General features: G+C 39.4%; 1 protein-coding gene across 2 annotated transcripts in view; it reads left to right on the top strand.

Annotated features, from left to right (window-relative positions):
• Positions 1-1156: 1156 nt before the first annotated feature.
• Positions 1157-12705, top strand: part of TBCE (tubulin folding cofactor E) — a 110226-nt gene continuing 98677 nt past the window's right edge. Inside the window, exon 1 of one of the 2 annotated variants that reach the window (XM_027093969.1) lies at positions 1157-1271. The gene's annotated coding sequence lies outside the window, so the exon portion shown is untranslated. Of the gene's footprint in view, positions 1272-1461; positions 1599-12705 lie in introns of those variants that run through there. The other variant, XM_027093970.1, reaches the window with a different exon arrangement.

Genomic DNA, 12705 nt, shown 5'->3' on the forward strand with positions numbered 1-12705 from the left:
CTTCATGAGTACAGGAGGCTTGATCAAAATAAATAGTGATAAATCCCATCTGATAAAGCCATCTGAGTCAAACCTGTAGTCTAACAAAATTTATTAAGTTGCTGAAACAAGGAAAACCACCCACCAAAGGAACTGGGGGAGTCTAACTGGAAGAAAAAAAAAAACAAAAAGGAAGAGGCAGACATAGCATAGGATTCGGTGGAGTGTATTAATAGATAAGAATTAAGCAGGCTCAGGCCTGAGTTGTGAAGCCGACTCCAAGGTCATGTAGCATTGAAAACCATAAAGTTAAAATAAATGTGGAATGTTATATCTGAAAATTTCTTATTTGAAGCACTATGCCTGGGCTGGCAAAGTGTCAAAATGATCCCCAGGACTCAGCTCTGCCAGGCAGACTTGGGATATTCCATTATTACTCATATGATTTCAAACAATAAAGCTTCTGAAAGTTTGTTTTCTGGAACAAGTTTTTTTAGCCTATGCCGTTTCATTAATCAACAAAAGCAGTTTTTACAGCTTCATAATGGGTATCTCTATGTGCTGAAATTCTTAAATTTAACATTCAGCTTAAGGCTACCTCCCTGAAGTGTTATTTAATTTCCCTTTGGTTGGGTTAAAGGCCTCTTTTATTTTCACCAACGATAACAATACTATGGGTATTATATGCTTTAATCATGTACCAGGCTCCACGGCTAAACGTTTATTTATGCATCATCCCATTTCATCCTCACAACTCTTGAGATACGAGAAAACTCTTAGAAATTAACATGCCTACGGAATTTGCTTTTTCTATTAATGCATTTACTTTCATCCTGCTTTGCGATTCATCGAGTTAATTTTCTTCCCCTAGTTTTTGTGGAATCAACCCTACCTACACTCTTCTCTGTGACCACCACAGGCTTCCTCCGTGGTAGATTGTCAATGAACGTGGAACTGAATCTCATACAGGACTTGTAACTCGCTTCCGTGATAACAAGTAAACTGGAACTTGCGCGTCCCATGCGTCGTTCTGTCATCCCGGGTTCCGGGGACTCGCTGGAGCAGCACAGGAGCGGCGAGCTCCGCTGGGTTTGGGCGGTCTGACCACACCTTCGGCTCCCCAGACGCTCGCTGATAATCACCGCTGAGCTCCAGCTGCCGCCGCTCCTTCCCTAGGAGGCGGGACTTCCTGTCTTCCTAAAGGAGCACTTCCGTCCACAGCCGGAAGCTGCTCTGGGGCAAGACGCGAGGTGGGGGCAGCAGCTCAGACCACCCTGGCGGACCGCGGATAGGTGAGCTTCTTCGGGGTCTGGGGAGCGGAGGGAGCCGTGCGTTCTTGGCTGGCTCGTGACCGGTGCACGCCTGCGAGGCTCTCGGTCTGTTTTCCCTTTAGAAACTTCCCAAGTGGCCGGGCGTTGCCTGCTTCCTGGGGCTTTGAGCGAACCCAGCTGCGCCGGGTGCAAAGGAGGCGTTCGTGGGGGCGAGTGGGGTCCCGGGCCGGAGCCCGTGGCGGGCGAGCGGGAGTGGTGGGCCCGCACTGAACTTCACAGAAAAGTCATACTGACTTGTCACTCTGCAAGAGGTGAAACTGGCACAGGCGACCAACGACTTGGTGTCAGGTTAGAGAAACAACCCTGACCATCCAAATCCTTTAACATTTGTGATGCAGGAGAAATAAGGTTAAGTAGGTGGAGAACGTTTACAGGTTTTACATATTACTCACTACCAACCGGGGACTATTCTAGGTTGTGGGTGAGAACAGACTTCTCTTTTGTGTGAAGTTAATATATCCATGGCCACTGTCATTTGATACTTGGTTCAACTGTTTTCATCTTTTTAGGGGTTTTTTGGTAAATATGTAAATAATTTTTTTCTTTTTTTTTTTTGGCTGCGTTGGGTCTTTGTTGCTGCGCGCGGGCTTTCTCTAGTTGCTGCGAGCGGGGGCTACTCTTTGCGGTGCGCGGGCTTCTCATTGCAGCGGCTTCTCTTGTTGCGGAGCACGGGCTCTAGGCGCGCGGGCTTCAGTAGTTGCGGCACGCGGGCTCAGTAGTTGTGGCTCGCGGGCTCTAGAGCGCAGGTTCAGTAGTTGTGGCGCACGGGTCTTAGTTGCTCTGCGGCATGTGGGATCTTCCCGCACCCGGGCTCGAACCCGTGTCCCCTGCATTGATAGGTGGATTCTTAACCACTGTGCCACCAGGGAAGTCCCTTTATGTATGCTTTTGTAACTAGCATATTGTTGGGGAATTTTTTTTTTTTTTAAACCAAGCAGACAGTCTCTGCCTTTTGACTGGCAGGCTGATTGTACTTATATTCACTGTCATTACTGAGATATTTGTTGAGGCCTGTAAAACCTTCGGCATCATCCTTGACCCATTTCTTTCTCACCACACCTGTAACCTATCAGCAGATGCAAGAACTCGGCCTTCAGAATCTATGCAGAGTCCCAAGCCCTTCTCAGCACCTTCCCTTATTCAAATTACAGCCATCTCTCACCTGGATTTCTGCAGTAGCCACTAAAATAGTCTGCTTTTTCTTTTTTCAGTCTTTCCATCGCATGTAAAGTGATTCTTTTTTTTTTTTAAAATCAGATTATCTCCCTCCTCTCAAAAAATCCTCCATGGACTACCCATTTCACTCAGATTAAAAGCCAGATTCTTCAGAGTGGCCGTCAAGGTTCTGTATGACCTGGCCCTTGCTTTCCCTCTGATCTCATCTCTGGCTACTCTCCCTCTTTGCTCTATGTTGTTGCCTCGGGCACATCCTAACCTCAGGATGTTTACACTTGCAGTTCCTTTGTCAAAATGTCCACCTGGTTTAATCCCTTACCTCCCTCCTGTTTTTTTTTTTTTTTGAATATTACCTTCTCAGTGAGGTCTTCCCTGACATAGCCTTCCCTTATATTTCAGTTGTACTCGTTGCCCTTGTACTTATTTCGATATGACGTGCCATGTGATTTATTCATTTTTCTGGTTCATTACTGTTTACCCCACTAGGATAGAAGTTTCATGAGAGCAGCTATTTTTCTGTTTTCTGTACAGCTGTATCCCTAGTGCCTAAAACGATATTTGGCTTTTAGTGGGCTCTCCATAATAGAATTGTTGAAAAAATGGATTTGGCCTTTTTTTTTTTTTTGCCATCTGGTACTTTGTACTTTCTGTGCTTTTTCTTTCTCTTTTCTTGCCTTTTTTTGAATTGAGGTTTTGTCTTGTTTTCTCTCTTCACTTTTTCTCTTCTACTTGTTTGGAAGATATGTTACTATATATACGTTACTTCTGTCCTTATAGTGGTTAGCCTTTTAATTTATCTAATCAGAATCTTAACCTTGCAGAACAATATTGTCTTTACCTGTGAGCTACTGATTTTAACAGGCCTCCTGGATCATCTCAGTACTTATTTTCATAAGATGTAAACGTTCAACAATAAAACTAGTAGTTGTTACTATTTTCTGGTGGTTTTGATTTTTTTCCTTTTTGGTTTATTAAAGTAAATTTGTGATACAGCTTAATAGAATATTTACTGTATACTTAGCATTCCAAAGTTTATTTTTTAAGAAGTATGTGATACTTTCCCTACCTTAGCATTTTGCTGGGAAATGTGCAAAAGAGTCCATTAGAAAATAATTTGATAGACATTATTAAGTGTGAAATGAATATAAAATAGGTAGAGGCTACCAGAAAAGAGGGAATTTAACAGTTTGCTGGTTATTAGGAGCAGCTGGAATGAATTTGTGGAGGAGTGATTTGGGAATATTTGGTGGTATTTGAAAGTGTGTAGAGAAAAGGCACTGATTGGTTCATTAATTTTATTATTTCTGTTTCATATAGTTGTATCATAAAAATTGTGCGTTTGGTGTGGATTTCAGTCATTGGTGTTCGAGAGAGAAGACATGTCTACAGCCTCTTCAGAAAGCCTAAGGCTTTCTGGAGGAACTGCTTAAAATGATGAGACAATTCAGTGTGTGAGGGCCAAGGAATTACTGTGAGGATGTAGTAGAACTTGGACACAGGCTTTGACATTAGCTATGACGTGCATGGAGGACAACAGGACATTAGGTTAAGTGAAGTAAGCTGGTCACCAAAGAGAAATACTGTGTGCTTCCACTTCTGTGAGATATTTGGAGCAGTCAGGTTAATAGAAATGGAAGGTGGGGTCTGGGAGAGGAGTCTATGGGGAGTTGTTTCATGGGTAGAGACTTTCCGTTTTGCAAGGCGGAAAAGTTTTGGTGATTGATTGCACGACAGTGTGAATGTATCTAATGCCACTGAACTGTACACTTAAAAATGGTTAAGGTGGGGCTTCCCTGGTGGCGCAGTGGTTGAGAGTCCGCCTGCCAATGCAGGGGACATGGGTTCGTGCCCCGGTCCGGGAAGATCCCACATGCCGCAGAGCGGCTGGGCCCGTGAACCATGGCCGCTGAGCCTGTGTGTCCGGAGCCTGTGCTCCGCCACGGGAGAGGCCACAACAGTGAGAGGCCTGCGTACCGCAAAAAAATAAATAAATAAAAAATGGTTAAGGTGATAAATTTTATGGAATGTGTATTTTATGACAATTAAATTTCTTTTTAAAAAGGACGGCAGCTGGGATTCTTTAAAATTGCGCTATTAAATACTCAGAAGTTGTTACACTTTAGGTGGTCATTTAAAAGCAAATGACATGTTTTGCCCTTACATTTTCACTTTCTTTAGTCTCCCATCATGAACCTCCAAAACATCAGTGAAACCTTCTTACATTTCCCTACCTGGAAAGCTTGTTCTCTTGATTTCTGCTGCTCATTTCTGTCAGCTTAACCAGGGAATGGTTTCCACATGGAGTCCTCCTCACTCTTTTTTTTTTTTTTTCCTCCTCACTCTTAACCCACCTGTTTCTTCTTCATCACTGAATTGGATCCTTACATTACTAATTATAGGTCTTAATTGTTTGCTGGTAGTTATCTCTTCTAATTAAACTCTGATTTCCTTATAAGTGCATGTCTTCTACTTGCTTATGTTCTTCATGACAGAGAAAGGTTGACGAATGTCCGGATTCACTGCTTGTAAGTTCCTGAGCCAGGATTACTGACTACAGTTCCTAATCTCAGTGAAGCCTGTTTCTTCTTTTTTTTTTTTTCGGTACGCGGGCCTCTCACTGTTGTGGCCTCTCCCGTTGCGGAGCACAGGCTCCGGATGCGCAGGCTCGGTGGCCATGGCTCACAGGCCCAGCCGCTCCGTGGCATGTGGGATCTTCCCAGACCGGGGCTCGAACCAGTGTCCCCTGCATCGGCAGGCGGACTCTCAACCACTGTGCCACCAAGGAAGCCCCTGTTTCTTCTTGATGTTGAGTTTTCTACTGGATAGTTGTCAATCTGTGAATGATAATTCAGACCTCATGCCAATTATTTTGGTACAATTTAGAACAAATATCAAGAAAGATTAAGCAAAATACATTTAGAAAGATAACAGAATACATATTGGAAAACTTTTTTTGAATTTTATTTTTTTTAATACAGCAGGTTCTTATTAGTTACCCATTTTATACATATTAGTGTATATATGTCAATCCCAATCTCCTAATTCATCCCACCCCCCCTTTCCCCCTTTGGTGTCCATATGTTTGTTCTCTACAACTGTGTCTCTATTTCTGCCCTGCAAACCAGTTCATCTGTACCATTTTCCAGGTTCCACATATATGCGTTAATATACGATATTTGTTTTTCTCTTTTTGACTTACTTCACTCTGTATGACAGTCTCTGTATCCATCCATGTCTCTACAAATGACCCAGTTTCATTCCTTTTTATGGCTGAGTAATATTCCATTGTATGTATGTACCACATCTTGTTTATCTGTTCGTCTGTTGATAGGCATTTAGGTTGCTTCCATGACCTGGCTATTGTAAATAGTGCTGCAATGAACATTGGGGTGCATGTGTCTTTTTGAATTATGGTTTCGTCTGGGTATATGCCCAGTAGTGGGAGTGCTGGGTTATATGGTAATTTTATTTGTAGTATTTTAAGGAACCTCCATACTGTTCTCCATAGTGGCTGTATCAGTTTACATTCACACCAACAGTGCAAGGGAGTTCCCTTTTCTCCACACCCTCTCCAACATTTGTTGTTTGTAGGTTTTCTGATGATGCCCATTCTAACTGGTGTGAGGTAATACCTCATTGTAGTTTTGATTTCCATTTCCCTAATAATTAGTGATTTTGAGCAGCTTTTCATGTACCTGTTGGCCATCTGTATGTCTTCTTTGGAGAAATGTCTGTTTAGGTCTTCCGACCATTTTTGGATTGGGTTGTTTGTTTTTTTCATATTGAGCTGCATGGGCTGTTTATATATTTTGGATATTAATCCTTTGTCCATTGATTTGTTTACAAATATTTTCTCCCATTCTTAGGGTTATCTTTTCGTCTTGTTTGTAGTTGCCTTTGATTTACAAGAGCTTTTAAGTTTCATTAGGTCCCATTTGTTTATTTTTGTTTTTATTTCCATTGTTCTAGGGGGTGGATCAAAAAAGATCTTGCTGTGATTTATGTCAAAGAGTGTTCTTCCTATGTTTTCCTCTAAGAGTTTTATAGTGTCCAGTCTTATATTTAGGTCTCTAATCCATTTTAAGTTTATTTTTGTTTATGATGTTAGGGAGTGTTCTGATTTCATTCTTTTACATGTAGCTGTCCAGTTTTCCCAGCACCACTTATTGAAGAGACTGTCTTTTCTCAGTTGTATATCCTTGCCTCCTTTGTCATAGATTAGTTGACCATAGGAGTGTGGGTTTATCTCTGGGCTTTCTATCCTGTTCCATTGATCTGTATTTCTGTTTTTGTGCCAGTACTATATTGTTTTGATGACTGTAGCTTTGTAGTGTAGTCTGAAGTCATGGAGTCTGATTCCTCCAGCTCTGTTTTTATCCTTCAAGAATTCTTTGGCTATTCCGGGTCCTTTGTGTCTCCATACAAATTTAAAAATTTTTTTGTTCTAGTTTTGTAAAAAATGCCATTGGTAATTTGATAGGGATTGCACTGAATCTGTAGATTACTTTGGGTAGTATAGTCATTTTCACAATATTGATTCTTCCAATCCAAGAACATGGTATATCTCTCCACATGTTTCTATCATCTTTAATTTCTTTCATCAGTGTTTTATAGTTTTCTGCATACAAGTCTTTTGTCTCCTTAGGTAGGTTTATTCCTAGGTATTTTATTCTTTTTGTTGCAGTGGTAAATGGGAGTGTTTCCTTAATTTGTCTATCAGATTTTTCATCATTAGTGTATAGGAATGCAAGAGATTTCTGTGCATTAATTTTGTATCCTGCAACTTTACCAAATTCTTTGATTAGCTCTAGTAGTTTTCTGGTGGCATTTTTAGGATTCTCTATGTATAGTATCATGTCATCTGCAAACAATGACAGTTTAACTTCTTCTTTTCCAATTTATATTCTTTTGGTTTCTTTTTCTTCTCTGATTGCCATGGCTAGGACTTCCAAAACTATGTTGAATAATAGTGGTGAGAGTGGACATCCTTGTCTCGTTCCTGATCTTAGAGGAAATGCTTTCAGTTTTTCACCATTGAGAATGATGTTTGCTGTGGGTTTGTAGTATATGGCCTTTATTATGTTGAGGTAGGTTCCCTCTATGCCCACCTTCTAGAGAGTTTTTATCATAAATGGGTGTTGAATTTTGTCAAAAGCTTTTTCTGCATCTATTGAGATGGTCATATGGTTTTTCTCCTTCAATTTGTTAATATGGTGTATCACATTGATTTGTGTATATTGAAAAATCCTTGCATCCCTGGGATAAATTCCACTTGATCATGGTGTATGATCCTTTTAATGTGTTGTTGGATTCGGTTTGCTAGCATTTTGTTGAGGCTTTTTGCCTCTATATTCATCTGTGATATTGGTTTGTAATTTTCATTTTTTGTACTATCTTTGTCTGGATTAGGTATCAGGGTGATGGTGGCCTCATAGAATGAGTTTGGGAGTGTTCCTTCCTCTGCAATTTTTTGGAAGAGTTTGAGAAGGATGGGTGTTAGCTCCTCTCTAAATGTTTGATAGAATTCACCTGTGAAGCCATCTGGTCCTGGACTTTTGTTTGTTGGAAGATTTTTAATCACAGTTTCAATTTCATTACTTGTTATTGGTCTGTTCATATTTTCTCTTTTTTCCTGGTTCAGGCTTGGAAGTTTATACCTAAGAATTTGTCCATTTCTTCCAGGTTGTCCATTTTATTGGTATAGAGTTGCTTGTAGTAGTCTCTTAGGATGATTTGTATGTCTGCGGTATGTGTTGTAGCTTCTCCTTTTTCATTTATAATTTTATTGATTTGAGTCCTCTCCCTCTTTTTCTTGAGTTTGGCTAATGGTTTATCAATTTTGTTTATCTTCTCAAAGAACCAGCTTTTAATTTTATTGATCTTTGCTATTGTCTTCTTTGTTTCCATTTCATTTATTTCTGCTCTGATCTTTATGATTTCTCTCCTTCTGCTAACTTTGGGTTTTGTTTCTTCTTATTTCTCTAGTTCCTTTAGGTGTAAGGTTAGATTGTTTATTTGAAATTTTTCTTGTTTCTTGACGTAGGCTTATATTGCTATATAAACTTCCCTCTTAGAACTGCTTTTGCAGTATGCCATAGGTTTTGGGTTGTCGTGTTTTCATTGTCATTTGTCTCTAGGTATTTTTAAATTTCCTCTTTGATTTCTTCAGTGATCTCTTGGTTATTTAGTAGCGTATTGTTTAGCCTCCCTGTGTTTGTGTTTTTTATGTTTTTTTCCCCTGTACTTGAATTTTAATCACATAGCATTGTGGTCAGAAGAGATGCTTGATATGATTTCAACTTTCTTAAATTTACTGAGGCCTGATTTGTGATCCAAGATGTGGTCTCTTCTGGAGAATGTTCCATGCACACTTGAGAAGAAAGTGTAATCTGCTGTTTTTGGATGGAATGTCCTATAAATATCAATTAAATCTGTCTGGTCTGTTGTGTTATTTAAAGCTTATGTTTCCTTATTAATAATTCTGTTTGTGTGATCTGTCCATTGGTGTGAGGTGTTAAAGTCCCCGACTATTATTGTGTTACTGTCAATTTCCTCTTTTATAGCTGTTAGCAGTTGCCTTATGTATTGAGGTGCTCCTATGTTGGGTGCATATATATTTACAATTGTTATATCTTCTTCTTGGATTGATCCCTTGATCATTATGTAGTTTCTTTCCTTGTCTCTTGTAACATTCTGTATTTTAAAGTCTACTTTATCTGATATGAGTATTGGTACTCCAGCTTTCTTTTGATTTCCATTTGCATGGAATATCTTTTCCAGCCCCTCGCTTTCAGTCTGTACATTTCCCTAGGTCTGAAGTGGGCCTCTTGTAGACAGCATATATATGGGTCTTGTTTTTGTATCCATTCAGCGAGCCTGTGTCTTTTGATTGGAGCATGTAATCCATTCACGTTTAAGGTAATTATCAATATGTATATTCCCGTCACCATTTTCTTAATTGTTTTGGGTTTGTGTTTGTAGCCTTGTGTTTGCGACTTAGAGAAGTTACTTTAGCTTTTGTTGTAGAGCTGGTTTGGTGGTACTGAATTCTCTTAGATTTTGCTTGTCTGTAAAGCTGGAAAACTTTTTTCTAAAATTAATTCACAAAATGCTGTGTTTTCACCTTTTCTGTTGTGCGTCAAACATCTTTTTTGATCCCTTGGATCCCTTGGTGGCTAAACCAAGTAGGAAACACGGTAACTGAATCTGTACCTACTGTTGGTTTAGGCTCACTGGGTTTAAACTTCCCCATGTCAGCTACCATTATTTTTTTTTAATTTAATTTTTTATTTTATATTATGGTTGATTTAAAATGTTGTATTAACTTCAGGTGTACAACAAAGTGATTCAGTTATACATATACATATATCTATTCTTTTTCAGATTCTTTTCCCATATAGCTGTTACAGAATATTGAGTAGTGTTCCCTGTGCTATAGAGTAGGTCGTTGTTGATTATTTATATATAGTAGTGTGTGTGTGTTAATCCCAACCTCCCAATTTATCCCTCCCCCTGCCTTCCCCTCTGGTAACCATAAATTTGTTTATAGAGTCTGTAAGTCTGTTTCTGTTTTGTAAATAAGTTCATTTGTATCATTTTTTTTTTAGATTCCACATGTAAGTGATATCATGTGATATTTGTCTTTCTCTCTCTGACTTCGCTTATTATCTAGGTCCATCCACGTTGCTCCAAATGGCATTATTTCTTTTTTTTTTTTATGGCTGAGTAATATTACATTGTCTTTATGTACCATATCCTCTTTATCCGTTCCTCTGTCGATGGATATTTAGATTTCATCCATGTCTCGGCTGTTGTAAATAGTGCTGCAGTGGACATTGGGGTGCGTGTATTGTTTCGAATTATGGTTTTCTCTGGGTATATGCCCAGGAGTGGGATTGCTGGATTGTATGATACCTCTATTTTTAGTTTTCTAAGGAACCTCCATCCTGTTCTCTATAGTGGGTGTACCAATTTACATTCCTACCAACAGTGTAGGGGGATTCCCTTCTCTTCATACCCTGTCCAATATTAACTGTTTGTAGACTTTGTTTTGTTTTGTTTTTTTGTGGTACACAGGACTGTTACTGTTGTGACCTCTCCCATTGCGGAGCACAGGCTCCGGACGTGCAGGCTCAGCGGCCATGGCTCACAGGCCTAGCCGCTCCGTGGCATGTGGGATCTTTCCAGACCGGGGCACGAACCCGTGTCCCCTGCATTGGCAGGCGGACTCTCAACCACTGTGCCACCAGGGAAGCCCTACTGTTTGTAGACTTTTTGATGATGGCCATTCTGATTGCTGTGAGGTGATAACCTCATTGTAGTTTTGATTTGCATTTCTCTAATAATTAGAGATTTTGAGCATCTTTTCATGTGCTTTTTGGACATCTGTATGTCCTTGGAGAAATGTCTATTTAGATCTTCTGCCCAGTTTTTGATTAGGTTCTTCCCTTTTTTGATACTGAGCTGCATGAGCTGTTCATATGTTTTGGAGATCAACCAACCAACCTTGTTGGTTGCTTTGTTTGCAAATATTTTCTCCCATTCTGTGGGTTGTCTTTTCGTTTTGTTTATGGTTTCCTTTGTTGTGCAAAAGGTTTTAAGTTTCATTAGGTCCCATTTGTTTACTTTTGGTTTTATTTTCATTATTCTAGGAGGTGGATCCAAAAAGATACTTCTGTGATTTATGTCACGGTGTTCTGCCTATGTTTTCCTCTTAAGAGTTTTGTAGTATCCAGTCTTATATTCAGGCCTTTAATCCATTTTGAGTTTATTTTTGTGTATGGTGTTAGAGAATGTTCTAGTTTCATTCTTTTACCTGTAGCTGTCCAGTTTTCCTAGCACCACTTATTGAAGAGACTGTTTTCTCCATTGTATATTCTTGCCTCCTTTGTCGTATTGTCATAATAGATTAATAGACCATAGGTTTGTGGGTTTATTTCTGGGCTTTCTTTGCTGTTGTTCTATATTTCTGTCTTTGTGCCAGTACCATACTGTTTTTGATTACTGTAGCTTTGTAGCATAGTCTGAAGTCAGGAAGCCTGATTCTTCCAGCTCCATTTTTCTTTCTCAGGATTGCTTTGGCTATTCGGAGTCTTTTGTGTTTCCATACAAATTTCAAAATTTTTTGTTCTAGTTCTGTGAAAGGTGCCATTGGTAATTTGATAGGAATTGCATTGAATCTGTAGATTTCTTTGGGTAGTGTAGTCATTTTGACAATATTGATTCTTCCAATCCAAGAACATGGTATATTTTTTTATCTGTTTGTGTCATCTTTAATTTCTTCCCCCCCATCTTCAGTTTCTTTCATCACCATCTTGTAGTTTTTGGAGTACAGGTCTTTTGCCTCCTCAGGTAGGCTTATTCCTAGGTATTTTATTCTTTTTGATGCAATGGTAAATTGGATTGTTTCCTTAATTTCTTTTTCTCATCTTTCGTTGTTAGTGTGTAGAAGTACAACAGATTTCTGTGTATTAAGTTAGTTTCTTTTTTGGAGGGGGGGCCATGGTGTGCACCCTGCAGGATCTTAGCTTCCCTGACCAGGGATTGAACCCGTGCCCTCGGCAGTGGAAGTGCGGGATATTAACCACTGGAGCACCAGGGAAGTCCCTTCGTGTATTAATTTTCTATTCTGCAACTTTACCAAATTCATTGATGAGCTCTAGTAGTTTTCTGGTAGCATCTTTAGGATTCTCTATGTATAGTATCATGTAATCTGCAAAGAGTGACAGTTTTATTTCTCTTTTCCAATTTGGATTCCTTTTATTCTTTTTCTTCTCTGATTGCCATGGCTAGTACTTTGAAAACTATGTTGACTAAAAGTGGAGAGAATGGGTATCCTTGTCTTGTTCCTAATCTTAGAGGAAATGCTTTCAGTTTTTCACCATTGAGAATGATGTTTGCTGTGGGTTTGTCATATATGGCCTTTATTATGTTGAGGTAGTTTCCATCTGAGCTCAGTTTCTGTAGGGTTTTCATCATAAATAGGTGTTGAATTTTGTCAAAACGTTTTTCTGCATCTATTGAGACTATCGTATGTTTTTTATTCTTCAATTTGTTAATGTGGTGTATTACCCTGATTGATTTACGGATATTGAAAAATCTTTGCATCCCTGGGATAAATCCCACTTGATCATGGTGTATGATCCTTTTAATGAACTGCTGGGTTCAGTTTGCAGTATTTTGTTGAGGATGTTTGCGTCTACGTCCATCAGTGATGTTG

The sequence above is a fragment of the Aethalodelphis obliquidens genome, unplaced genomic scaffold (genome assembly GCF_003676395.1).
Source record: "Aethalodelphis obliquidens isolate GAN/ISIS:26980383/991018 unplaced genomic scaffold, ASM367639v1 scaffold87, whole genome shotgun sequence".
NCBI classification, from domain to species: domain Eukaryota; kingdom Metazoa; phylum Chordata; class Mammalia; order Artiodactyla; family Delphinidae; genus Aethalodelphis; species Aethalodelphis obliquidens.